Source organism: Balaenoptera acutorostrata, chromosome 6 (assembly GCF_949987535.1).
Source record: "Balaenoptera acutorostrata chromosome 6, mBalAcu1.1, whole genome shotgun sequence".
In the NCBI taxonomy this organism is placed as follows: domain Eukaryota; kingdom Metazoa; phylum Chordata; class Mammalia; order Artiodactyla; family Balaenopteridae; genus Balaenoptera; species Balaenoptera acutorostrata.
Genome location: NC_080069.1, coordinates 27,055,988 through 27,083,491, shown reverse-complemented (window position 1 = coordinate 27,083,491; position 27,504 = coordinate 27,055,988). Strand labels below are relative to the sequence as shown.

The 27,504-nt window shown below is 36.3% G+C and overlaps 1 protein-coding gene and 1 long non-coding RNA gene across 2 annotated transcripts in view; both read right to left on the bottom strand.

The window, feature by feature from the left end:
• The window catches only part of LOC130708403 (serine palmitoyltransferase 1-like), a 243,524-nt gene that overhangs the window by 46,581 nt on the left and 169,439 nt on the right, over positions 1 to 27,504 (bottom strand). The gene's annotated exons all lie outside the window — the stretch shown is intronic.
• The window catches only part of LOC130708374 (uncharacterized), a 118,831-nt gene continuing 91,495 nt past the window's right edge, over positions 169 to 27,504 (bottom strand). The window contains exon 3 of the long non-coding RNA XR_009008591.1: positions 169 to 814. This is a non-coding gene — a long non-coding RNA (uncharacterized LOC130708374). The remainder of the gene's footprint in view (positions 815 to 27,504) is intronic.

Sequence of the window (27,504 nt, the reverse complement as noted above, 5' to 3'; positions counted from 1 at the left end):
CTACAGGCCATTGTGTCCATGCACCCTGCCTTCCCTCCTGACACAGTGGATTCACTGTCCATGCCCCGTTCAGAGACCAAACCTTCCACTTTGCACCAGAATCTATCTACTCTCTCCAACAAAAAGATACAAGGCAGTATACTGCCCCAGATATTCAACGACACCACCTCATGGATAAACAATAAAAATTTTATTTAATCATTACAATCAGCATACAATGGTACCATACTTTTTGCATCTTAAAAAATAAATACATAATACCTCTTTTGACCTCCATATCCACCTCTAAATACTCCTCCATTTCTCTTCTCCAACTTACATATATACTTGAAATTTTCTTTTTTTAAATTGAGGTACAATTGACATAGAACATTATATTAGTTTCAAGTATACAACATAATGATTCAATATTTACATATATTGCAAAATGATCACCACAACAGATCTAGTTAGCATCCATCACCATACACAAGAATTTTTTTCTTGTGATGAGAACTTTTTTTTTTTTAATTTATTTTCTTTTGGCTGTGCTGGGTCTTTGTTGCTGCATGTGGGCTTTCTCTAGTTGCGGCAGGCGGGGGCTTCTCATTGCAGTGGCTTCCCTTGTTGTGGAGCACGGGCTCTAGGCACGCGGGCTTCAGTAGTTACAGCATGTGGGCTCAGTGGTTGTGGCACATGGGCCCTAGAGCGCGCAGGCTTCAGTAGTTGCAGCACGTGGGCTCTAGGGCACACGGGCTCAGTAGTTGTGGCTCACTGGCTTAGTTGCTCCAAGGCATGTGGGATCTTCCCGGACCAGGGTTTGAACCCATGTCCCCTGCATTGACAGGCGGATTCTTAACCACTGCACCACCAGGGAAGTCCTGATGAGAACTTTTAAGATCTACTCTCTTAGCAACTTTCAAATATGCAGTACAGTATTATTAACTGTAGTCACCATGCTGTACATTACATCCCTATGACTTAATTATTTTATAGCTGAAAATAAATTTTATTTTAAATGAATTTTATTTTATAGCAGATGCAAACTATTATATACAGGATGGATAAACAACAAGGTCCTACTGTATAGCACAGGGAACTATACCCAAGCACAGGGAACTATATCCAATTTCCTGGGATACACCATAATGGAAAATAATATTTTTTAAAATGTCTCTATGTGTATAACTGAGTCACTTTGCTGTACAACAGAGATTGGCACAACATTGTACATCAACTAGACCACAAATAAATAAATAAATAAATAAATAGGATGGCAAAGAGTAGAAATCAATCAGTCTCCTTCCTTTATTTTTAAAAGTAAGCATGCTGTTATGTTAAACAAAATTCAAAATTGAAAGTACGTAAAAATTCCTACAGAATTCATTCTGCAGAAGAGGCTGAGGAAATAACAAGCAAGGCAGCCATAGCAATATAATAAAATATGAGGCCTATGGGACCACAGAGCTCCTACTATCAGTAGCAGTTGAACAGAAGTGGAGAGTCAACATCAAATAGCAGCTACCTGGATCTGTAATAGCTAAAATAATACTCATATGATTATAAATATAAGTATCACAGGGGAGAAAAATGGGCGTGGGTTTAATAAATTGAAATTCAAGTATAATTCCAGAATGAAAACCAATTCCTTAGGACTGATTATGGCAAGATAGTTGTACTTTATATACTTTATCTTTTGGTACATTATTAGAAACTTGTGCAAACATCAGAGCACCTTATTACTTTTCCAGCACAAGAATTATTGATTATAAGAGACACCATTAATACTTTAAGAGGACTAAAAGAGGAAAAATAAATACTAGATTAAATATGCACTTTAATTTTAAAATTCATACTGACTAGTAAGTATGAAATAGTAAGTATGAAGAACATGTCTAACCACTGAAGGATCACAGCAACAGTCTCAACATACTGATTAGTAATTAGACTATTTTAGTAGCTTCAGTCAGGGTGAATACCACATTACAAAAGGCACATTAATGAACAAATGTAGCTCTAGAGGAAAACAAACAGGAGATGAGGATTCTGAAAATTTTTCCTTAGAACTCAATGGCCATGTCTAAGATTGGCTGAAAGTATAAGACCTAAAGGAGGAGGAGTAACATATGGAAGTAAGATCCAACTAGCTAAGAAAAGATAGGTGAATACCACGGACATTGGTTTTCAAAGAGGGATGTCTGTAATGAACCCAGACTCTCCTGGTCTGCCTGGAGCCCTCTCAGCAGAGTTGGGCAACACTTGCAGGATGCTATACAAAACAACATCTGTGGCACAGAAAGTTTAACTAGAGGACTGACATGTGTGTGACCAGAGGACATGCATTTAAGAGGGACTTTAAGGATATCTAGTGTGACTCCACAATTCCATGGATGAGTTAACCAAGGCCCAAGGAAGAGAATAATAATGCAGTTGATAAGTAGCTGGGCTTGGTCTAATCCAACTAATCCAAGGCAAGGATATACAGTGGAGAAAAGACAGCCTCTTCAATAAGTGGTGTCGGGAAAACTGGACAGCTACATGTAAAAGAATGAAATTACAACACTTCCTAACACCATACACAAAAATAAACTCAAAATGGATTAAAGACCTAAATGTAAAACCAGACACTATAAAACCCTTAGAGGAAAACATAAGCAGAACACTTTTTGACATAAATCGCAGCAAGATCTTTTTCGATTCACCTCCTAGAGTTATGAAAATAAAAACAAAAATAAACAAATGGAACCTAATGAAACTTAAAAGCTTTTGCACAGAAAAGGAAACCATAAACAAAACAAAAGGACAACCCTCAGAATGGGCGAAAATATTTGCAAATGAAGCAACTGGCAAGGGATTAATCTCCAAAATATACAAACAGCTCATGCAGCTCAATATCAAAAAAACAAATAACTCAATCAAAAAATGGGCAGAAGACCTAAACAGACATTTCTCCAAATAAGACATACAGATGGCCAAAAAGCACATAAAAAGATGCTCAACATCACTAATTATTAGAGAAATGCAAATCACACTACAATGAGGTATCACCTCGCACTGGCCAGAATAGCTGTCATCAAAAACCTACAAACAATAAATGCTGGAGAGGGTGTGGAGAAAACAGAACCCTCCTACACTGTTGGTAGGAATGTAAACTGGTTCAGCCACTATAGAAAACAGTATGGACGTTCCTTAAAAAACTAAAAATAGAGCTACAATATAATCCATCAATCCCCCTCCTGGGCATATACCCAGAGAAAACCATAATTTGAAAAGATATGTGCACCCCAATGTTTTTTGCAGCACTATTTACAATAGCCAGGACATGGAAGCAACCTAAATGTCCATCAACAAAGGAATGGATAAAGAAGATGTGATATATATATATATATATATATATATATATATATATATATACACAATGGAATATTACTCAGCCATAAAAAAGAACAAAATAATGTCATTTGCAACAACATGGATGGACCTAGAGATTGTCATACTGAGTGAAGTAAGCCAGACACAGAAAGACAAATATCATATGATATCACTTACATGTGGAATCTAAATAAATGATACAAATGAGCTTATTTACAAAATATAAGTAGAGTCACAGATGTAGAAAACAAACTTGTGGTTACCAGGGGATAAGGGGCGGGGGGGAGGAATAAATTGGGAGACTGGTATTGACATATACACACTATTATATATAAAAGAGATAACTAATAAGAACCTGCTGTATAGCACATGGAATGCTACTCAATACTCTGTAATGGCCTATATGGGAAAAGGATCTTAAAAAAAAAAAAAAAAGTGGATACATGTATATATATAACTGATTCCCTTTGCTGTACACCTGAAACTAACACAACATTGTAAATCAACTATATTCCAATAAAAGATTTTTAAAAAGAACATAGGTAAATTTCTCTCCTCAAGAACCTTTATACTTTTTAAATTATTTCATACTGCATGACAGTTAGTAATAGCAAAGAAAAGTGATTTCAGTTACCCCACAAAGTGGTACTATAGTGCCGTGAAGACACTTGATTGACTAGGATGTTAGTGCACTGTAATTTTCTGATTAATTAAAATATCTAGGTTTCTTAAAGTTATATATTTAATGTAGCCAATAAACGGGTGATAGACATTAAATTTAATAAAGGAGGAGAAAATCAGGATCTCCAATACAGGGAAACCAAAATAGTTTAAAAAGTTATCATGCATTACTATTAAGATTAAACCTCAAGGGAATGAAGTCAGGGAAGATAGTGAAGTTGGAAGCACCAAGAATTCACCTCTCTACCTGGACAGCAACTGTACTAGGAGAAACTATCAGAGGTGGATATTTTGGAACTTTGGAGTTTATTTGAACACTTGTAACTTCAAGGGGATAGCTTGGCTAGGACGTTTTCATTAATTTTGGTTTATTTCAGCCATTAGGGTGGTTGCAGCTACTCAGCCCCCTACCCCAGCCCCATACCAGACAGCTGTGAAGAACGTAACCCAAATTTCTGGAGCAGCTTCCTCTGGAGCTAGGGTGGCCAATAAGATCCTTGTCATCCACATGTAGGTTCTTGGTTCTCACTGTGAATTACTGCTCTCACTGCTGAAGTGTGGATATGGAGGCTGGCCACCAATGTTCCAACTTCCACCAGCTGAAGTAATTTCCAGGAGATTTAAAAGAGCCACCTGTTTTTTTGTTTGCTTGCTTTTTGTTTGTTTGTTTGTTTTTGATATTCAAAAGCAACTATGTATATGGGGGAATTTAGAAAGCCACCATGCATACCTAGGGAAATATGGAGCTCAGAAAAGACATGCAGAAGATCTTAAGCTTTTACTCCAATACAGAGACACCTTATAGCAACTTTTTAAAGTACCAAACTCTGAGGAAAAGGGAAAATCTGATTTCCCCAGTTTCCATGTTATCAAATTCAAAAGTCCAATTTTCAATAAAAAAACAACAAGGCATACAAAGAAACAAGAATGTATAGCTGATTCAAAGAAGCAAAATAAAGCAACAGAAAATGTACCTGAGGAAGCATAGATGTCAAAATTACTAGACAAAGATTTTAAAACAACTCTTTTAAAGACACTCAAAGAGCTAAAGGAAGACATGGACAAAGGAAAACAATATATTAAAAAATATCAATGAAGAGATTAAATTATTTTCAAATAGAACCAAAAAGAAATTTTGATGCTGAAAAGTACAATAACTAAAATGAAAAATACCTCAAAAGGGTTAAAAAGCAGATTTGTGCAAGTGGAAGAATAAGTGAACATAAAGAAAGAACAACTGAAATTATCAAGTCTAAGGAACAGAAAGAAAAAAGAATGAAGAAAATTGAACAGAGCCTAAGAGACCTGTGAAACACCATCAAGTGGACCAACATAGGCGTTGTGGGAATGCCATCAGGAGAAGAGAGAGAGAAAGGAACGAAATGAATAACGCCTGAAAACTCCCCAAATTTAAAGGATTGAAATTGCAATAAATGCATCTACAAATCCAAGAAGCTCAAAAACTCCAAATAGAATAAACTCAAAAATACTCACACTGAGATACATTATAATCAAAATGTTGAAAGACAGAGACAAAGAGACAATCTTGAAAGCAGCAAGAGAGAAGTGACTCATCACATACAAGTGATCCGCAATGAGGTTATCTGTCAATTTCTCATCGGAAAGCTTGAAGGCCAGAAGTCAGTGGGTTGATATACTCAATATGCTTAAAGGAAAAAAAACTGTCGATGGGCAACTTTATATCCAATAAAGCTACTCTTCAAAAATGAGGGAGAAATGACCCCCCTAGATTTTAAAAAGCTGAGGGAGGTCATTACCACCAGACCTTCCCTCCAAGAAATGTTAAAGGGAGTGCTTCAGGTTGAAATGAAAGGAAGATAGTAACTTGAAGCCATATAAAGAAATTAGGGTAAAGGTAAATGCATGGGCAACTGTAAAAGCTACTATTACTATAATTTTGGTTGAGCCTGACTTTTATTTTCTAAAGGGTTTAAAATACAAATGCATAAAAATTATTAATCTATTTTATTGTATACAAAATGTGTAATGATGTAATCTATGACATTAATAACAGAAACTGAGGGTGGTGTGGTATAGTAGTAGAGCTTTTTTATGTTATTGAAGTTAAGTTGGCATCAATTCAAATTAGATTATTATAACTTTGGGATATTAAATATAATACCCATGGTAACCACCAAGAAAATATCTATAGGATATACGTATAAAGAATTAAGAAGAGAATTGAAATATTTCACTATAAAAAGTTAACTAAAAATAAAGCAGTAATGGAGAAAATGAGGGACATAAAAACCTAAAGGCATATAGAAAACATATTTGTTTTCTGAAAAATGGCAGAAGTAAATCCCTCCTTATCAGTAACTACCTTAAGTGTAAATGGATTAAACTCTCCAATAAAAATACAGAGATTGGCAAAATGAATAAGTATTTATAATTCAACTATGTGGTCTCTATCAGAGACTCACATTATTTCTAAAGACAAATAGGTTGAACGTAAAATGATAGAAAAAATATTTCATACAAATGATGATGAAAATAGGGCTGGAGTGGCTACACTAATATCAAACAAAATAGACTTTAACTCTAAAAAGTTTACAAGAGACAAAGAAGATGTATCTTAATAAAAGTCTCAAGAAATAATCTAAGTATTCATCAACAGATAAATGGATAAAGATGTGGTATATATATACTCTGAATATTACTCAGCCATAAAAAAGAATAAAATTCTGCCATTTGCAACAAAGTGAATGGACCTAGCTACAGAGTACTATGCTTAGTGAAATAAGTCAGACAGAAAAAGACAAATACTCTATGTTATCACATATGTGGTATCTGAAAAAATAAAACAAAGGTATATAACAAATTAGAAACAGACTCACAGATATGGAAAACAAACTAGTGGTTACCAGTGGGGAGACGGAAGGGGAGAAAGGCAAAATAGGGGTATGGGATTAAGAGATACAAACTACTATATACAAAATAGACAAGCAACAAGGATATATTGTACAGCATAGGGAATATAGCCATTATTTTGTAATAACTTTACATGGAGTATAACCTATAAAAATATTGAATCACTATGTGTACACCTGAAACTAATAAAATGTTGTAAATCAACTATACTTCAATAAAAAATTAAATTAAAAAAGGTTCGATATCACAATGAAAATAGAAATTATAAACATTTATGCACCTAATAAAATACCTCAAAATATATGAAGCAAAATATTGATAGAACAGAAGGTGAGAAATAGAGAGCTCTATAATAATAGTGGTGATTTCAATGCCCTGCTTTCAGTAATGGATCGATCAGTCAGACATAAGAGATGTAAGAAAATAGAGGACTTGAAAAATGCAATAAACCAACTAGATATAAAAGATATATAGAACACTACCCCAAAACAGCAGAATACAGTTTTTTTTCAAGTGCACATGGGACATTCTACAGGACAGATCACATGTTAAACCACAAAATAAGTCTGAATAGATTAAAAGACAGATATCATACTAAGTGCCTTCTCCAATCACAACAGGACGAAGTTAAAAATCAGTAACAAAGAAAACAGGAAAATTCACAGATTTGTGGAAACTCAACAACATACTCTTAAAGAAGCCATCACAAGATAAATTAGAAAATACTTAGAAACAAATAAAAACACAACATACTAAATTTATGGGATGCAGTGGAAGTAGTGCTCAGAGGGAAATCTATAGGTGTAAATGTTTACATTGTAAAAAAATGTAAGATCTCAAATCAACAGCTTCATACCATAAGGAACTAGAAAAGGAAAATAAAGCCAAACTCAAAGCTAGCAGATGGAAAGAAACAATAAAGTTTAGAGCAAAGTTAACAAAATAGAGAAATAAAACAATAGAAAAATATTAATGAAACCAAAAATTGGTTCTTTGAAAAAATAAGCAAAATTGACAAACCTTTACCTAGACTGACAAAATAAAAAAGAGAAGACACAAATAACTAAAATCAGAATCACAATGGAAGTATTACTACAAACCTTATAGAGGCAAAAAGGAATTATAGAAGAATACTATGAACAACTGTAAGCCAACAAATTAGATAACCATTAGAGAAATGGGCAAACTTCTTGAAACACACAAATGCCCTAAACCAACTCATAAAGAAATAGAAAATCTCAACAGACCTATAACAGGTAAAGAGATTGAATTATTAATCTAAAACTTACCAGCAAAGAGAAGTCCTGGACCAGGTGGCTTCACAAAAGAATTCTACCAAACATTTAAAGAAGAATTAATATCAATCCTTCTCAAGCTCTTCCAAATCATTGACAAGGAGGGAACACTTCCTACCTCATTTTATGAGTCCAGCATTAATTTATATCAAAGCCAGAAAAAAAAATACCACAAGAAAAGTAAATCACAGATCAATAGCCCTTATGAAGATAGATGCAAAAATCCTCAACAAAATATTAGTAAATTGAATCCAATAGCATTTTAAAATCATTACTTACCATGACCAAGCAGCATTTATTCCTGAAATGTAAGAGTCGTTCAACATAAGAATATTAATCAATGTAATGTGTCACATTAATAGAACAAGGGAAAAAAACCACATGATTATCCCAATTGATGCAGAAAAGGCATTTGACAAAATCAAACACTTTCATGATAAAAAACTTCCAGAAGTCTGGAAATGGAAAATCCCTCAACATATTAAAAAATATTTACAAAAACCCACAGCTAACATTATAATCAATGGTAAGGGACTGAAAACTGTCCACCTAAGATAAGGAACAAAAACAAGAATACCCACTTTCACTGCTGCTATTCAACATTCTACTGGAAGTTCTAACCAGAGCTATCAGAAAAGAAAAGTGAATAAAAGGCATCCAAACTAGAAAGAGCTAAAACTATTGCAGATGACACCATCCAGTATATAGAATACACCAAGTAGAAACTAATAAATTCAGCGAAGTTGCAGAGTACAAGATCAACACGCAAAAATCAGATGTGTTTCTAAATACCAGCAATAAAAAAAGGCCAAAAAAAATTTAGGAAAGCAATCCTACTGATAATAGCACCTAAAAGAATTAAATACTTTGTAGTAAATCTAACCAAGCAGGTGAAAGAGTTGTACACTCAAAACTACAAAATATTGCTGAAAGAAACTGAAGAAGGGACTTCCCTGGTGGCGCAGTGATTAAGAATCCGCCTGCCAATGCAGGGGACAGGGGTTTGATCCCTGGTCCGGGAAGATCCCACATGCTGCAGAGCAACTAAGCCCATGCGCCACAACTACTGAGTCTGCATTCTAGAGCCCACGTGCCACAACTACTGAGCCCACGTGCCTCGAGCCCCTGCTCTGCAACAAGAGAAACCACCGCAATGAGAAGCCCGCGCACTGCAACAAAGAGTAGCCCCCACTCACTGCAACTAGAGAAAGCCCGCTCGCAGCAACGAAGACCCAACGCAGCCAAAAAATAAATGAATAACTAAATAAGAAACTAAAGAAGACAAAAATAAACGGAAAGATATTTATATTCATGGCTAGGAAGACTTAATATTTTTATGATGTTAATACCACCCAAAGCAAGCTACAGGTTCAATGTAATCCCTATCAAAATACCAATAGTTCTTTTCACAAAAATGGAATTTTAGGGGGCCTTAAATAGCTAAAACAGTCCTAAAAAAAAGAAAGAAAACTGGAAGACTCATACTTCCTGACTTTGAAACTTACTGCAAAGCTGTAGTAACTAATACAGAATGGTATTGGCATAAGGACAGACATATAGACCACTGGCATAGAATAGAGAGCTCAGAAATAAACTCTCACATATATGGTAAATTGATTTTTGACAAAGGTGCCAAGATCATTCAATGGGAAAAAGAAAGTCTTTTCAACAAATGGTGCTGGGAAAACTGGATATCCACATGCAAAAGAAGTTGGACCCTTACCTCATATTAAATGCAAAAGTCAATTCAAAATGGATCAAAGATCTAAATTTTAGATCTAAATTTAAGAGCTCAAACTGTAAAACTCAGGGAAAAAAATTTTAAAGTCTTCATTACATTGGATTTGGCAACGACTTAATGACTATGACACCAAAGCACAGGTAACAAAAGAAACAAATGATAAATTGGACTTGATCAAATTATTGTTTGTGCATCAAAGGATACTATCAAAATATATAAATAAATAATGGGGTAAAATATTTGCAAATAACATCTGATAGGGGATTAATATCCGGAATATATAAAGAGCTCCCACAACTCCATAACACCAAATAACCCAATTCAAAAATGGGCAAAGGACTTGAATAGACATTTCTCAAAGGAGATATGCAAATGGCTAATAAGCACATGAAAATGTGCTCAATATCATTAGTCATTAGGGAAATGCAAATCACAGCTACAATGAGATAGCATTTTATACCTACTAGGATGGGTTAAAAAAAAAAAAAGAAAACAAGTGATGACAAGGATGTAGAGAAATTGGAACTCTTGTTCATTGCTGGTGGGACTGTAAAATGGTACAGCTGCTGTTGAAAACAGTTTGTTGTTTTTTCAAAAGACTAAACATGAAACTACCGTATGACCCACAGTTTCATTCCTAGGTATACATTCAAAAGAATTAAAAGCAGGGACTTGAACATATATATGTACACCAATGTTCATAGCCAAGTTATTCTCAATAGCCAAAAGGTGTAAATAACATGTGTCCTTGAGCAAAGGAATGTCTAAACAAATTGTGATATATACATACAAAGGAATATTATTCAGCCATAAAAAGAAGTGAAATTTTTATATATGCTGCAACATGGATGTATCTTGAAAACATTATGCTAAGTGAAATTGTCCAGATACAAAACAACAATCATTTGGTGATTCATAGAGACAGAAAGTAGAATAGAGTTAAAGGGGAAAGAGGAATTATTGTTTAATTGATACAAAGTTTTTGTTGGGGATGACCAAAAAGTTTTAGATATAGTGGTGATGATTACACAACATTGTAAATGTTATTTGATGCTACTGAATTACATACTTCAGAACAGTTAAAACGATAAATATTACGTTATGCATATTTTACCACTATAAAGAAAAGATCCTCAATTTCTTTGAAGTTAAGATAAACAGGTGAGAATACTGAGTTTTAGGAAAAAAACTACAAATATATGTTAATTGAGAGAAAGTTTTTTTGGCAATAAATTTTAAAGGAAGTGTTTAAATTGGACCTATACAGTAAAAAATGATAAACATAATAGATAAAAATCCTTGATAGAAGTTTCATAAGTCACAGAAGTACTTGTTAAAGTTACAGTTTTTAAGGTCACTATGCTTCTCCTTACTTATTTTCATTTTGACTTTATGTCAACCTGAGAAAAAATAACCAGATATGTCCAACAGTAACTCCAGAAAATTAAACAACACAATGCTGGAAAGGTAGAATCCGTTAATTATCCAAGGCACTATAACATAAGTAGAGTTGCTATACTGTTCTGAATGAATTACTGAAGTTTTAACAGAAGTATTCTTTTAAAAAGCATTTGACTGAATGACCACTGGACATCAACTCAAGGTAGAAGAGGCATATATAGGATTTACCATCTCTGATTGTTTCCAGAATTTCATGGTGTATATAATGTAATATCCCAACTCTAGAAAGAAGACCACATGGACCAAGAGAAAGGCTGCTTTCTTAATCTTAGTTTCTGATCCAAAATTTTCAGTGGTTTTTCACAGTCTAAAAGACAAACCCAAATTCCTTAATGCGACATTATCTGGGGCTCAAAATATAATATTGCCAATCACTCCCCCAAGTTCTGAAATCCTCCTAGAGTCAAATTGCTTCTGTCAAGTATTCAGCACAGATGTGATTCTGCTCAGATGTGTGATTATTTAATTTCTCCCACTGTATTAGACTGAATTTTTGCTCAGCACATATCCCCAGTGCTCAGCAGTAATTAATTAATTAGTTAAGACTCTTAGAGCCATCTGTCTATGCATCATCCTTCCTATAAATCCCCTTCTCACCTTTCACCTCCTACCAGGCCTTCTCGCCTCTAGCCTCTTACTACTCATCCCATATGAAAACCACCTTCTGATGAGTTTGCTAAAACCCAGTTACATCACATCCCTGTTCCTCAATAAGTTGTATTCAGATCTAAACTTTCTTGGTTCTCCAGATCTCAACTTTCTTGGTTCCTGCCTTATATTTTGCTCCACTCATCTGGCAAACTGGACTACTCACATTAGTCCCAAACATCCCTCCACACATTAGTTAATGCCATGCTCTCTGTCACAAGAGCCCCTGTGCTTCTCTGCCCATTAAAATAATACCCACATTTCAAAGTTGGCCTAAATGTCACTTCTTCCAGGCAGCTTTCCTCTTATTGCCCTACCTGAAAATGAGATTCTTGTTTTTAACTTCTCTGGCATTGGAGACATACCTCTTTCAAGGCGCGCATTACATGGCATGCTTACTTCTCTTAAAATTCTCTTGAAATCATGGATTGGACTGGGTTTACCTCTCTGTCTATGGCACCCTGCAGAGAGTCGATGCAGGCTCAGAGGGCTGGACAAGCTGGAGAAAAGGCCCCTGAACTGCACCAGAGAGCAGGTGAAAGATCTGAGAGAAAGTGTGAGAGCCCTCTGACCCAGGCATTCTAGGCAGATCTTCAACTAACAAGTTGATCTCAAGTCATTGTCACTGCTCATCATTTATCATTGGTGCGCTTAAAGAAATGTATCCATACCATCTCAATGGGCAAAATGGCGCTAGGAAAATGCATATTTAGCTGATAAATTTGAGTTTTTACTTAAGATACAAGGATCACACACATTACACACACTTCTCTTTTTTTCATGTCTAACACACATGAATATTAAAGAGAGATACACTTTATTAGTGCTTGTTGTCACCAAAGAAAGTGGTGGTGGGCAAAAGCAAAAACAGCAGAGATGCTCTGAGTGTCCTTATTCTAGACTTTATTGAATTTTAAAAGATTCTAAGGCTCAAACTAGTCCAGTAGAGGCCAAGACATATGCAACTAAAAATCTCATTGGGTACATATTCTATTGTGTAAGCATGGCAAGTGGTGAAAATACACCACCTTACATTCATTTGGAGGTCAATCCAGTACCATCATATGAATTCTTTAGCAATTTGGAACATTTGGGTCAGGATGTTTATTTGCTGCCTTTGAAAATAGGAAAAGAGAGGATCTGGACAGAGAAGAGATCTTGATTAGAATATGTTGGAAGTCCTTTCAAGTCCAAGTTTTGAAATTCCCATTTGAATGATTGGAAGAATAGCTTATTTTCATGATAGAGCTCCTTTCTTGGAACCAAATTCCACAGCTCGGGTACAGAGCAGAAAGAAACAGCCCAGCCCCACCCACTTTATAGCTTGGTGGTGGTGCTCTGGTCTCTGATTAGCAAAGAAGCTGAGGCAACAGGCTACAGTTATGGCAACACTTGGCTTCCTGCAGATTTCCACAGATGAAGGAAGAAAACAGGGGTGATAGTGCGCACGGGCTGCTGTGTATGGCTGTGCATGCTTTTCATTGTACAGTCTGTGCATCGAATATTGCAGCAGCCCTGGACAGAGCTGGGTAAAGGAATACTTACTCGTTTCTTCATCATCATGCATCCTCCGACCTGGAGAATGTGAAGCAAATTTTCAAGAGGTAAAAGTTTACTACATCCAAAGAACAAGTGAATAATGTTATCAGAAATTGTACCCAGATGAAGAAGAGGTGGAATTATTGTACAGTGCTCCTACTGAGTGGTGTATTAAACTGACGACATTTTAGTCTCTTTGGTGGAAAATCATGACCCATTAGGATTTCTGCTCATAAATATTACTTCTTTTGGGCTTTTCTTTATATTTTTCTGTTTTGTTTATTTATTTACTTATTTACTTATTTATTTTTGGCTGTGTTGGGTCTTCCTTGCTGCGTGCAGGCTTTCTCTAGTTGCGGCGAGCGGGGGCTACTCTTCGTTGCTGTGTGCGGGCTTCTCATTGCAGTGTCTCCTCTTGTTGCAGAGCATGGGCTCTAGGTGCGTGGGCTTCAGTAGTTGTGGCATGTGGGCTCAGCAGTCGTGGCACACGGGCTTAGTTGCTCCGTGGCATGTGGGATCTTCCCAGACCAGGGCTCAAACCCGCGTCCCCTGAATTGGCAGGCAGATTCTTAACCACTGCGCCACCAGGGAAGTCCCTTTTTGTGCTTTTTTTTAGCCTAGTTCACTATAAAATTAGACAGATGTTCAGAGAGAAAATTAAGCACTGATATCGGATTGAAGCATTTAGTGTATTTCAAATGAAATACATAGATAATCCTGCCTATTCATGTATGTCCAAGTTGAAAAACAAGTGATTTGAAGGAGTTTAGCCCCATTTTATGCTGGAGAAATTCTACAACCTAAAACAAATTCAGCTCTATTTATTCTGATTCAAACAGAAAACATTTAGGTATCTACAAATACTCATATATGTAAGGTGGTCAAGCAAATCCTTAGGTGTATTCATCCAATGCAGAAAAAGTTCTGGAGATCACATTCATATCCAGAGACCATACATAATGTAACCCACAAGAAAGATCTTCAGCTACATACCTATTCTTCCCACCAGATATTAAATTATATCTTTATACAAACTAAAAGTTATTTTTTCATGATTTATGTAAATAAGTTAAGCATGGAAATGGTATTAAAAATATATTTATACATATGCATAATAGAAAATTTTAAATTGAAAATGGCTAATCAATTTTATAAGGAAATTAAATATGATAAAACTAAGAATATAGTAAATTTTTGAAGCAAAATATTGTTGTCTATACCATTTTTATTTTAGATATTTTTAGTTTTTATTGAAGTCACTATAGTTTGTCAATGACTTTTGGGAAATTAGAAAATATTTTAATATATTTACAATCACTATGCCACCATTACTCAGGTATCTCTAAAGGGAAAGAAAATCTGTATTTTAATTCTGGGAGGAGGAATAAGACCTTGGTCAAGGCTGAAGTTGGTAATTCAGAGTTCCCCTTTTTGCATAACTGACATTTCGTAGTTCCTATTTCTGAGTGATCAGGTTATATAGATTCTCATACTTCTCCCAGTCCCTCCTTATTTCTGTCATCAACCATTTCCCCTCCCTTATTGTTTATCTTAAATTGCATGGCCTCTACCAGGCTGCTGGTCTTTCCAGTGGACCTTAGTCCCTGGGCTTCATTCGCCCCCTCCATGTCTCTCCTCACATTTCACACTGCAGGGCACAGGTGCAGATTCACACCCAGACACACCTTCGCACCACACTCACACTTCAAAAATTAAAAAAACAGGACATTAAAAAAAATTACCATTGGTATTTTACAGGCTCAAAAAAAACAGGCTTATTTTACCATTTATTTATATATTTCCTCTATGGTGAAGTTTCTATACAAATATTTTGCCAATTTCCTTACTGGATTTTTTTCTTCTATTGCTGAGCTGCAAGTCTTCTTTACATATCCTGAATATAAATCCTATGTCCAATATATGTTTTACAAGTATTTGCTTTCAGTCTGTGACTTGTCTTTTTAATTCCTTAACAGAGTATTTTGAAGAGCAAAAGCTTTTAAATGTAACAAAATCTAGTTTATTAGTATGTTGTGTCCCATATATCAATAAAAATTTTTATGAGTCTATATAGAAACTCAGAACTACAAATATCTTCTCATATTTTTTCTACAAGTTTTATAGTTTTAGCTCTTCCATTTAGGTCTATGATCCATTCTGAGTTAATCTTCATATATGCTTTGAGGTAAGAGTCAAAGATCGTTTTATTGAATATGTATATCTAATTGCTCTAGCATCATTTATTGAAAATATGTCTTTCCCCTTTGAATCACTTTGGCACATTTGTTGAAAATCAACAGACCATCCCTTTATGTGTGGATTTAATTCTGGACTCTATTCTCTTTCAGTGATTTACATATCCATCTTTACACGTCTCATACTGACATGATTATAGTAAGTCAAAATCAGTTGGGGTAACATTCCCAACTCTGTTCTTATTTATCACAATTGTTTTGAACTAACATCTTAAAAATATTGTTTTCTTGGCTATTTTGGCCCTATTTCTGCCATATACATTTTGGAATATTCTTGCCAGCTAGGTAAGTACCACCTTTGGGATTTTTATTAGAATTGTATTTAGACACATTTGAGGAAAATTGATATTCCTTTAATAATGTCTTGGGACTTATCCAATGTTTTTCAATAAAATTTGAAAATGTTCTTCCATAAAGGACATAAACACATATTCTTTTAGATTTATTCTTGGGCATTATATATTTCTGTAAATGATGTCTTCATGTTTCCTAATAATTTGTTGCTGTGATATCTAACTGCAATCGATTTTTAGGGTAATATTCTTATATCCTGCAAACATGCTAAACTGTCTTTGAAATTCAAAAATTTGTTTAGAGTTTTGTTTCCATGTTGACAACTATTTTATCTACTGCTAATAATGATTTTGTTTCCTCCTTTATATTTCTTATACATGATAGTTTCGTTTCTTGTCTTACTACCTTAGCTAGGCTTCCTAGCACAACGTTGAATAGAGCAGTGACAGTGGGCATTCTTTTCATGTTCCCAATTTTAAAAGAAATGGTTTAAACCCTTCACCTTCCAGTATGATGTTTATTTTGTTTTGTTTTTTGATTTTTGTCTTTATCAAGTTGAAATAAGTATCTTTTCATTTCTAGTCTGCTGAGGTTTATTGTTGTTGTTCTGGTTACTATGAAAGGATGTTAAATGGTGTCATGTGTCGTTTTCTGTAAATACTGAGATAATCAAAAGTATCATGTCTCTTTTAATCTATTAACAGTGGCTTACACTAATAATTTCTAAAAGTTTTATCATTTTTATTCCTGAGGCAATCCTTGTTTTTGTCTTTCATTGGGTGTTGATTCTTCTTGAATATTCTGCACACCACACCCCATCCTCAACATCTACTTCCAGAGAACCCAACCAATGACAATGGTTGATTATTGCATTTTATGACAGTTTCAAGCCACCTGGTTATGACTTTCTTAAATACCCCTAATGCTACTGGTTTCCAAACTTCTTGCCTGACACTCCCTCTTCTGCCACCTTATAATCTTACCTATAGGTATATCCAGGTTAAACATTACAGTTTCCACAAAATCTCTTTTTAGTGCCCCTCCACTTCCTTATGGCAATGACCTTCCACTCTGCTCGCAAGGTACTTTGTTGTGATATGTAAGTTAAATTTATGAATAAAAATCAAATAATTACCATAAATTTGCTGTCAAGGTTTTTAGAGACTAGAGAAAATAGATAGGAGAATGATTGGACATAGAAGGGAACAAAGCAAATAATGAATGAGAAATTAGGCACCTAAAGTAGAAAACATATTTACAGACTAATCTGTGATGGTTGGTACCCAATGGCCTGTAGTGTCAAAACAAGTCATGTGGCCAAGTGAATTGGGAGAGCAGGACAAGTAGGAGTGGTGTGTTAGAACTAAGAATATGTTCACAACTACATCTCTGAGGATGATTACCTCTCCTCCTGCCTCACTGTAGAAATGTGTGTTAAGTAATGCCACTGAGTAAAAACGTAGGAGTTCATAATCCCTTTGGATGTCGGTAATTAGCATAGACACGACCTTAATTCTCCCCAGTGGTATTTCTTTAATAATCCTGATTCCATAATCTGTGTGTCATTTCTTATGGCTTAGCATGGTCCTCACTCTGGGGCTCTACACCTTAGGTTGAATTGGTTTTGCCGGATGTTTTTAAGAAGAGGAAACACAGAAGATAACATAAGAACACTAAGTGACTTGCAGAGAGCACAAAAGGAAAAAAAGCACAGAAGAGGCAGCTGGAATGCATGACACTGCAGACCAGAGCTCTACTGTTGCTTCTTACCCTACCTTGAGACCTCTTTGGCTGTAAACATTACATTTTACTGTACTGGCTGACTCTGCCATTTTCTTTAGGAATTATGAAGCAAACAACAACAAAAACTTATACAGTGTGGTCCTATCTCTTTTGTTAGTCACCTTGTCTTGCAATTCTTCCCAAACCCTATGACTAGTCATTTTGAAAACTTTTATTATTGCCTAATGCACTGTTATATTTTTGTTGCTGTTGATTTCCTCTCCCCACTCTGTGATTTCTAGTGTGTCTTCTAGGAATACCTATCCTTTTCACCTGGTGAAGTCACACTGCAATGTTTGGACCAAGACGTGCATGGCCTCACCTGAAATGCTTTCTCCAGCTCCCTCAAGTCAGAGCAAGTGACCACCTCTTCCAGATGTCCTTACGATTTTCTGCAGACCTTTAAGTTTTCTTTGGTACACTGTTAATGTCCATTTTCCCCAATTCGTCTTTGCTATCACCCCTCTCCACTTCAGCATGTAACATGGGGTAATGCATATGGCAGACAATAATGGGGGCTGAGTAAATCAGTAAGAAAATAAATGAATACTTAATGATACCAAAGCACACTTCCAAAATGATATATTCATTACAAATCAAAATCTCTCTTTCACATTCCTTAGTAGATAGTATTTCTTCTTGTCTATTTCAGAGAAAGAGGGTGGACTTTCCTCTTCGAAGGCATTTGATCTATCTTTTAATTTGTATCAAGGATGCAGGGTGCCTTTAGTCTTTTCTTAGCATGGTATTACCTTGTCATCAACAATAATTCAATTTCAGCTTTCCTGATTCCATCAGAAATATTATTCTAAAGTATTACCGTGTCGTCAACAATAACTCAATTTCAGCTTTTAGTAGAAAAGCTGAAATTGAGTTATTGTTGACGACACGGTAATACTATTCTAAAGTCTTAAAGAAATATAAGTGTAACACAAGCTGGAACTTGGCGAGAACACGGAAATAGCTATGGATATATAAACAATCAAGCAAGCAAACAAAGCCCTAATACGGATTTGATAGCTTGGCAAAAAGTTGTGGTGTGCATCGTATAGTCACGTGATACAGATAGAAAAGCCCTCAATTCCTTAACTTGAGATATCTGGTTTTCCTTAATTAACAATAATCTTTTGATGTTCAGACTACCTGCCCTTTGTTACAAAACTTCTATATAACCTGGCTCCCCGCCTTGCCTCCTCGGAGCAGCTTCTCAGAGCTATCTGAACTGCTGTCTCTCGGTCTGCAGTCCTCATTTTGCCCCAAATAAAACTTAACTCGAAAAAAAAAAGAGCCAAGGGACACATTTATTGGAAGCCATGTAATCCTTTTTTTGTTCTAGAGAAACAGAAAACTGTATTGTACATATATGAAAGTGTTATTTAGTTGTATTATCAAAGTCACATAATTCTTAAGCATTTATTCTGGAATTATCAAGTTGCTTTGTTCAATTTTCATATTATATTTTCTATCTTTATAATATGTTAATTTTAAGATATTCACACTCTGCTTTAAAGTCTGCCTATGGTATACTTGACCCCATAGGGTTCTGTTACTGTTGTTAAAAATCACACAAATATGAAAAAACTTATTGAAAGAAAAAGTAAAATATTTATGTGGGTGGATATATATACATATACATGTACATATACATGTTTATATGTATAGATGTGTGTGTGCATTTTAGATCTCTGTGTATGTATGAATTTTCCAAAGTTCTAAAGGCAACAGAGAAGGCATCCAGTTGCTCTGACTGAGAGAGCTGGAGAAGGTATCTCAGGCAATGTGACACTTGCATTGATGATAAACAATGCAGTTGGGAATTACCCAGATGCAACATACATAAAGTGCCTAATATCTATTTTTTATTGCATGAAAATAATAAGCATCCCATGAATCAAGAACCATCAATAAACATAAATGACATGAATTCACAGCAGAAGTAAACAAATACTGCAGATCTACCATGAGTGAGTCTCCGTACTGATCCCGATTAAAAACACCGAACACAAACATTAAAAGGAAACGTGAAAGGCATTGGCTTGATGTTCCATCTAAAGCTTATATTCAATACAACATCTATGACTCCTGGAGGAAAAGAAAAAGCCTTTTCTTAAATTCATACAATAAGGAATACACTATCTCCCTTTTGGACTGATCTAATTGTTACAAAACAAGAACTATTGTGATGAAATTTGCTTCCAAAAATTATGCAATTTTCAAAATTGGCCCTAATTTTATTTTCTATTCTGTATTTTAAACACATGCACTTCCTTAAATTAATAATCACTTGACTTGGTTTCTAGATAGTCTACCATGTGGGTCACTTTATTTTAGAAATATTCAATGTCTCTCTTAAAATGCAGAGTGGATGACTGAGCAAAGTAGTAGATATGATCTCTTTCTACACAACTTTTTGACATTCTTCTACTTGTCTTTCCCCACTAATAGATTTTCTTATATTTTGATAACATATTTATGACAAACACAGAGTGGTATATTTTCATTTTAAAGGGTCATTTTCTGTATAGGTCCCTAGAAGTTTTGGAAGTCCATTGAAAGCCAGTAAATGAATAAAAAAGTGTGAAGTTAAAATTTTGTGTGTGTGATCAAATGTCAATTCATTTGATGTCATTATTATAAAGTATCATTAACACTTTACAAAAAAGTCAAAGTACCCAAAGGGCCTACAATGCCTCAGGCTTCTTTGAGACACTTAAAAGAAAACATATATAAGTAAAAGTCAAAAGAAAGATGCTTCTTAGGAGAATTCAGTGATCACACGGCTGTATTTGTGATTTAAACATCTTACCATGACCTTCAGGAGACATAGTGGGAGTCTTTACAGCTCAAAACCAAGTTCCTGAAAGGGCAGCTCCCATGGAGTGTAATGTGCATGTCTGCATAATCATTGATTACCTTTGGGAATGAAAGCCATAAAGAATATTTAAAACTGCATGAGGAATTAAAAAGCAGGAAGTTCTAATCTTTGGGTACAGTATACATGTGTTTCTTTTCTCTCTTTGGTCAACAAAAGTCTTAGAGTTCATTGGAACCATTTGCATAAACATAATTATAAATTGGAGTATCATCAGCAAAAAACAGTTTTTAGGAGAGTCATGTTACTCAGACTGGAAGCCTGTGGTAAATGTATATATGTGTGTATGTACATACTTATTTTTGGTAACCAAATCAAATGTCCCTTCTCGTTAAAGTCTATCCTTTGTGGAGCCCTCCTACACTGTTGGTAGGAATGTAACTTGGTACAGCCACTATGGAGAACAGTATGGAGGTTCCTTAAGAAACTAAAAATAGAGCTACCATATGATCCAGCAATCCCACTCCTGGGCGTATATCCAGAGGAAAACATGGTTTGAAAGGATACATGCCCCAAAATGTTCACTGCAGCACTGTTTACAATAGCCAAAACATGGAAGTAACCTATATGTCCAACAACAGATGAATGGATAAAGAAGATGTGGTACATATATACAATGGAATATTACTCAGGCATTAAAAGGAACAAAATAGTGTCATTTGCAGCAATATGGATGGGCCTGGAGATTATCATCCTAAGTGAAGTAAGTCAGACAAAAAGACAAATATCATATGATATCGCTTATATGCAGAATCTAAAAAAAAAAATGATACAAATGAACTTATTTACCAAATAGAAACAGACTCACAGACTTAGAGAGCAAACTATGGTTACCAGTGGGGGAAGTGTGGTGGGGGGGGGGCAGACTGGGAATTTGGGATTGACATGTACACACTACTATATTTAAAATAGATAACCAACAAGGACCTACTGTACAGCACAGGGAATTCTGCTCAATATTCTGTAATAACCTAAATGGGAAAAGAATTTGAAAAAGAATAGATACATGTATATGTATAACTGAATCACTTTGTGGTACACCTGAAACTAACACAATATTGTTAATCAACTATACTCCAATATAAAATAAAAACTAAAATAAAGTTTACCCTTTGTAAGATGAAAGCAACCTCTCTCCCTCTCAATGTAGTGAAAATAATTGGTGTTGGTATAGTCTTGTCTCAAACAATATTGTGGATTGGCTGTTTCTTTTGATGAAAACCATACATCCATATTTCAACTCAGTTCAGTTTGATTCCAAAGCCAAGAAAAAAAAAAAAAATCACAGTATGCAGGCAAAACAACATTAATGAAAGATTTAACAGCATCTTTGAAGAAAAAAATGGGTTGCGATAGAGGAATGGTGAGGATCAGAACACGGCCCTGATCTTCCTGAGTCATGACATGCAGAGAAAGGAGGGCTGCCAGACTGATCCACATATGCTTCCCTGTGGTATCAGCAAAATTTGTGGTAATGGGGAGCCGTCCTCTTTACCACCAAGCTTCTTTCTGAAGTACAAACATCATAGGTCAGAAGACAGACACTCAGTGCCAAAAGGGAACCTGAAAGAAAGCAGGAGTGCAATGCAAAGAGGCATGAAGAAGGTAGAGCAGTGGTTCCCAAGGGTTGTGGAGGACTGAACCCCATGGGTCATTTGGAAAAGTAATGAAATTATGTGTGTTTGGCCCAGTGATAGGCACTGAGTGGGAAAGGGTCAGGGATACTGCACATCCTGTCACACATGGAATTATCACAGTCAACTTCTGATTGTCCAAATATACATTCATATGGGTGAAAACACTGTGTTTACATATGTTGTGACTGTCCCAGCCTTTTGATAATGATCCTCTTGTCTAGAAATACCTGAGGCACTCACCTGGGTCCATACTGCTCATAACAAGCCCCAAAGACAGTTCCCCCACTCAGGCCACTGCTGTGGCTAGACTGGCCCTTGTAGTTCTTGTTATGATTGCAGGACACATCTTAGCAAAAACCATCAGGGAACTTTGAGAAATAATATTTATTACTCACAGGTCCTGAAGGATACACAGCATGCCTGAGGGCCACACAGCAAGGTAGTGGGTTGAGAAGGAGAGAGTGGGGACCTGGGGCTCTGCATTTATTAGGGTCAGAGGGTGGGATATCTAGAATTTTGCAGCTTCACTCCTTATTAGCTAATTTAAAGCATAAGAGTGGGAATTAGGGCACAGGGAGGAAGAGATGGGATCACTCAAGTGGTCAGTTATCTAGGTTATGCAGGGCTATCTGAAAGGGGAAATTCATGAGTGAGGGCAGCCTAATTCCTTATCTGGTTGTTTTGCTGGTAGCTGTGTCATATAGCTGGCAATATGTTTATTCAAGAAGGATGTCTTTTGAAATGGATGCCTCGGCAATCAAAAGCTTAATGTCAGGCCCTTACACTACAGCAAGAATCTAGTACCAACTCTGTTTTGTGTATTTATAGATGATTTTTACATGTGTATAATGTATGTAGAAATTTCCAGGAATGCAACTGCCACTTATATCAAATGATAATTCTTTATTTGTTTGAAATTTATCAACGGTTGTTTGCATTTTGGAAAAATTACTTCACCGGTGACCCTGAGATATTTAAGCCAAGACCCCTGCATCATTCTGCACTCAACACCACATTCATAGTTATTCCCCGTATAGATGAATGCATCTGACCACTGCATGATGTCTTTAACATACTTATGGCTGAGCATATTTTACTGAAAATTATATATTTTAATTTTTCATTTAGACACTACAAATACTTACATAAATACATATATGAGGGGGGTGTGTGTGTGTGTGTGAGAGAGAGAAAGAGAGAGACAGAGAGACAGAGAGACAGAGAGACAGAGAGAGAAATGGTAAAAGGTAAAAAAGGTGTGGTGTGCCAGTTATCAATTTAATGATTCTCTACTATAAATTCTTATTTAATTGCCTAATCCGAGACAAGGTAGTTGGACATTTTAAATGTTCCCCTTGCCAGCTGGCTTGATGTTAAGTTTTGTCAGGAGAGGGCTCTGGAGAGACACTGCAGGAATATGAAGTTTTCCTTCATGGGTCCTTATGCTCATTCACCAGCCTCTTGGAGAGTATGATTTTTTCTTTACTACTGACTATACAGTTTTCTCCAGTGCTCCATGCCTCAGGGTGTGGCTTACACGGCACTTTTTCTCCAACTCTTGATTCAGGCAACAGCAGAAGAGCAGGGAGCCCCAGCAAGCAAAGGACTGCCCCAGCCCAGGCCATGGCTCCCTAGCACCCACTTCTCGACTAGGTAAGCCACACCAAGCTGGTGTAAGCTTGATCTTCATTCCACACAGTGGACCAGAACCACCCTGGCCTGGGCCATACATGTAAGTATGCTTGGTTTCTGCAGACCAAGGCCAATCCAACTCCAAGTTCCAAAAGTGTCTACGGTAGTGCCCCAACTCCCTCTGCATGCCTGCCTACAAGCTTCTGCTCATGTGTGTCCCACCCAGAGTGTTATTCTTGCTTTTTCAGTGACTATGGACCAGCTCTAGCTTGGGCAATTCAGTAAACTTCTCTCCAGTGGTGGTCTGTAACCACATCTTATTCAACAAAGTCCAAATTCCCCTTCCAAGTTTGGCCTGCCTTGGGTCCTCTTCCTAAGCCCTAAGGTACCCTTTAGAGTTCTCCTTCCATTTCTAGAGTTATTGTCCTATCATAGTATAATAATTCCTTATATTTCCCCTGTTTACACCTGTGTAGTTTCTGTCTCCTGATTGGGTCCAACTTGATAGTGAGAGTGGTGTTAGAAGATAAACCATAAAGATGGGTTTGGGAGTTAGTTTGCTCATGCTTTTGGGCTTGGCATGGTGCTGAGCTCCTGCCTAATGGAAGATGAGATGCTAGTAATCCATGGCATGCAATGACATAAAATTTAATTAATCCACACTAACCACCCATGGTTAATTGTGATGATGCACCAACTGAAACATGTGCTTTGGGAGCCCAAGTGACTGTTGCCCTTGACCATTACAGCAATGATGATGACTGTGGTGTGGGATGAATTAATTCGAGTATAATTATTTATATATTAAAAAGAACAAGCTCAGGTGTTTTAATTCTCAGCTCAGATGGTCTGAGAACCAGATGGCTTCCACGTCATCCCTAAAGAAACATCTCCTATTTCTTGTAGCCAGAAGACTGATACTGCTGAAAATTAAACACAAAATTTAATTGTGTGCTGAAGCACATAATAGTTTAATTCATAGCCTCACTGTGAAGTCCCCCCAAACAGTAGTGAGACTTATTCCTGATCTTACAGGGAAAATAATCAGTCATTAAGTATGATGCTATCTGTAGAGATTTTTATAGATGTTCTTTATCAGGTTGAGGATGTTAGTTTTCTAAGAGACTGGGTATTGATTATTCTCCAATGATTGTTCTGCATAACTGATAGGATCATACTGTCTTTCTTCTTTGTACTGTTTCCATAGTAGATTATACTGACTGATTTTTAAATACGAAACTAGCTTTGCATTACTGGAATAAAACTAACTTATTAGACTTAATAGGGTCAAGTTAAATCCCAGAACTGACATAAATCATAGAAGATTCTATAAAGACAAATCAAAAGCACTGAAGAAGAATTTGAAATAAAAAAAAAAAAAACAATGCAAACAGCACAAGGATTCTATGAAGGAAGGAGAATTAAAATTCTGGGGTTTCTGAGTCGGACCTAGGCCAAATCCAGGTGGTTTTGGGACACAGTTTGGGAAAAAAAATGCTCAGAGTCTGAAAGCTCATGAAGCAAAGCTGCTAAACAAGGACCAGGATCCAGGGGGATGTCCCCACACCTCCAGAGGCAGCGAGCAGGCAGCAGCTCAAAGGGGCTCAGCAGCCATGTGGCTGACAGGGTCTTGGTGCTCCAACCGGCTGTCAGGGTAGTGCCTCTGGGGTGGGAGAGCCGAGTTCAGGACATTGGTCCACCAAAGACCTCCCAGCTCCACATAACATCAAACAGCGAAAGGTCTCCCAGAGATCTCCGTCTCAACGCTAAGACCCAGCTCCACTCAATGACCAGCAAGCTACAGGGCTTGATACCCTATGCCAAACAACTAGCAAGACAGGAACACAACCCCACCCATTAGCAGAGAGGCTGCCTAAAATCATAATAAGGACATAGACATGCCAAAATACACCATTGGACGTGGTCCTGCCCACCAGAAAGACAAGATCCAGCCTCATCCACCAGAACACAGGCACTAGTCCCCTCCACCAGGAATCCTACACAACCCACTGAACCAACCTTAGCCAACGGGGGCAGACACCAACAACAAGGGGAACTATGAACCTACAGCCTGCAAAAAGGAGAGCCCAAACACAGTAAGTTAAGCAAAATGAGAAGACAGAGAAACACATAGAAGTTGAAGAAGCAAAGTAAAAACCCACCCGACCAAACAAATGAAGAGGAAATAGGCAGTCTACCTGAAAAATAATTCAGAGTAATGATAGTAAAGATGATCCAAACTCTGGGAAACAGAATGGAGAAAATACAGGAAATGTTTAACAAGGACCTAAAAGAACTAAAGAGCAAACAAACAATGATGAACAACACAATAAATGAAATGAAAAATTCCCTAGAAGGAATCAATGGCAGAAGAACAGATAAGTGACCTGGAAGATGAAATAGCAGAAATAACTACCACAGAGAAGAATAACATAAAAAGAATGGAAAGAATTGAGGACACTCTTAGAGACCTCTGGGACAACATTAAACGCACCAACATTCGAATTATAAGGGTCCCAGAAGAAGAAGAGAAAAAGAAAGGGGCTGAGAAAATATTTGAAGAGATTATAGTTGAAAACTTCCCTAATATGGGAAAGGAAATAGTTAATCAAGTCCAGGAAGTGCAGAGAGTCCCATACAGGATAAATACAAGGAGAAACAGGCCAAGACACATATTAATCAAACTATCAAAAATTAAATACAAAGAAAAAATATTAAAAGCAGCAAGAGAAAAACAAAAAATAACATACAAGGGAATCCCCATAAGGTTAACAGCTGCTCTTTCAGCAGAAACTCTGCAAGCAAGAAGGCAGTGGCAGGAGATATTTAAAGTGATAAAAGGGAAAAACCTACAACCAAGATTACTCTACACAGCAAGGATCTCATTCAGATTCGACAGAGAAATTAAAACCTTTACAGACAAGCAAAAGCTAAGAGAAGTCAGCACCACCATACCAGCTTTACAACAAATGCTAAAGGGACTTCTCTAGGCAGGAAACACAAGAGAAGGAAAAGAACTATAATAACAAACCCAAAAGAATTAAGAAAATGGTAATAAGAACATACATATCGATAACTACCTTAAATGTAAATGGATTAAATGCTCGAACCAAAAGACATAGACTGGCTGAATGGATACAAAAACAAGACCTGTTTGTATGCTGTCTGAAGCGATCCACTTCAGACCTAGGGACACATATGGACTGAAAGTGGGGGGATGGGAAAAGATATTCCATACAAATGGAAATCAAAAGAAAGCTGGAGTAGCAAGTCTCATATCAGACAAAATAGACTTTAAAATAAAGATGATTACAAGAGACAAAGAAGAACACTACATAATGATCAAGGGATCAACCCAAGAAGAAGATATAACAATTGTAAATATTTATGCACCCAACATAGGAGAACCACAATACATAAGGCA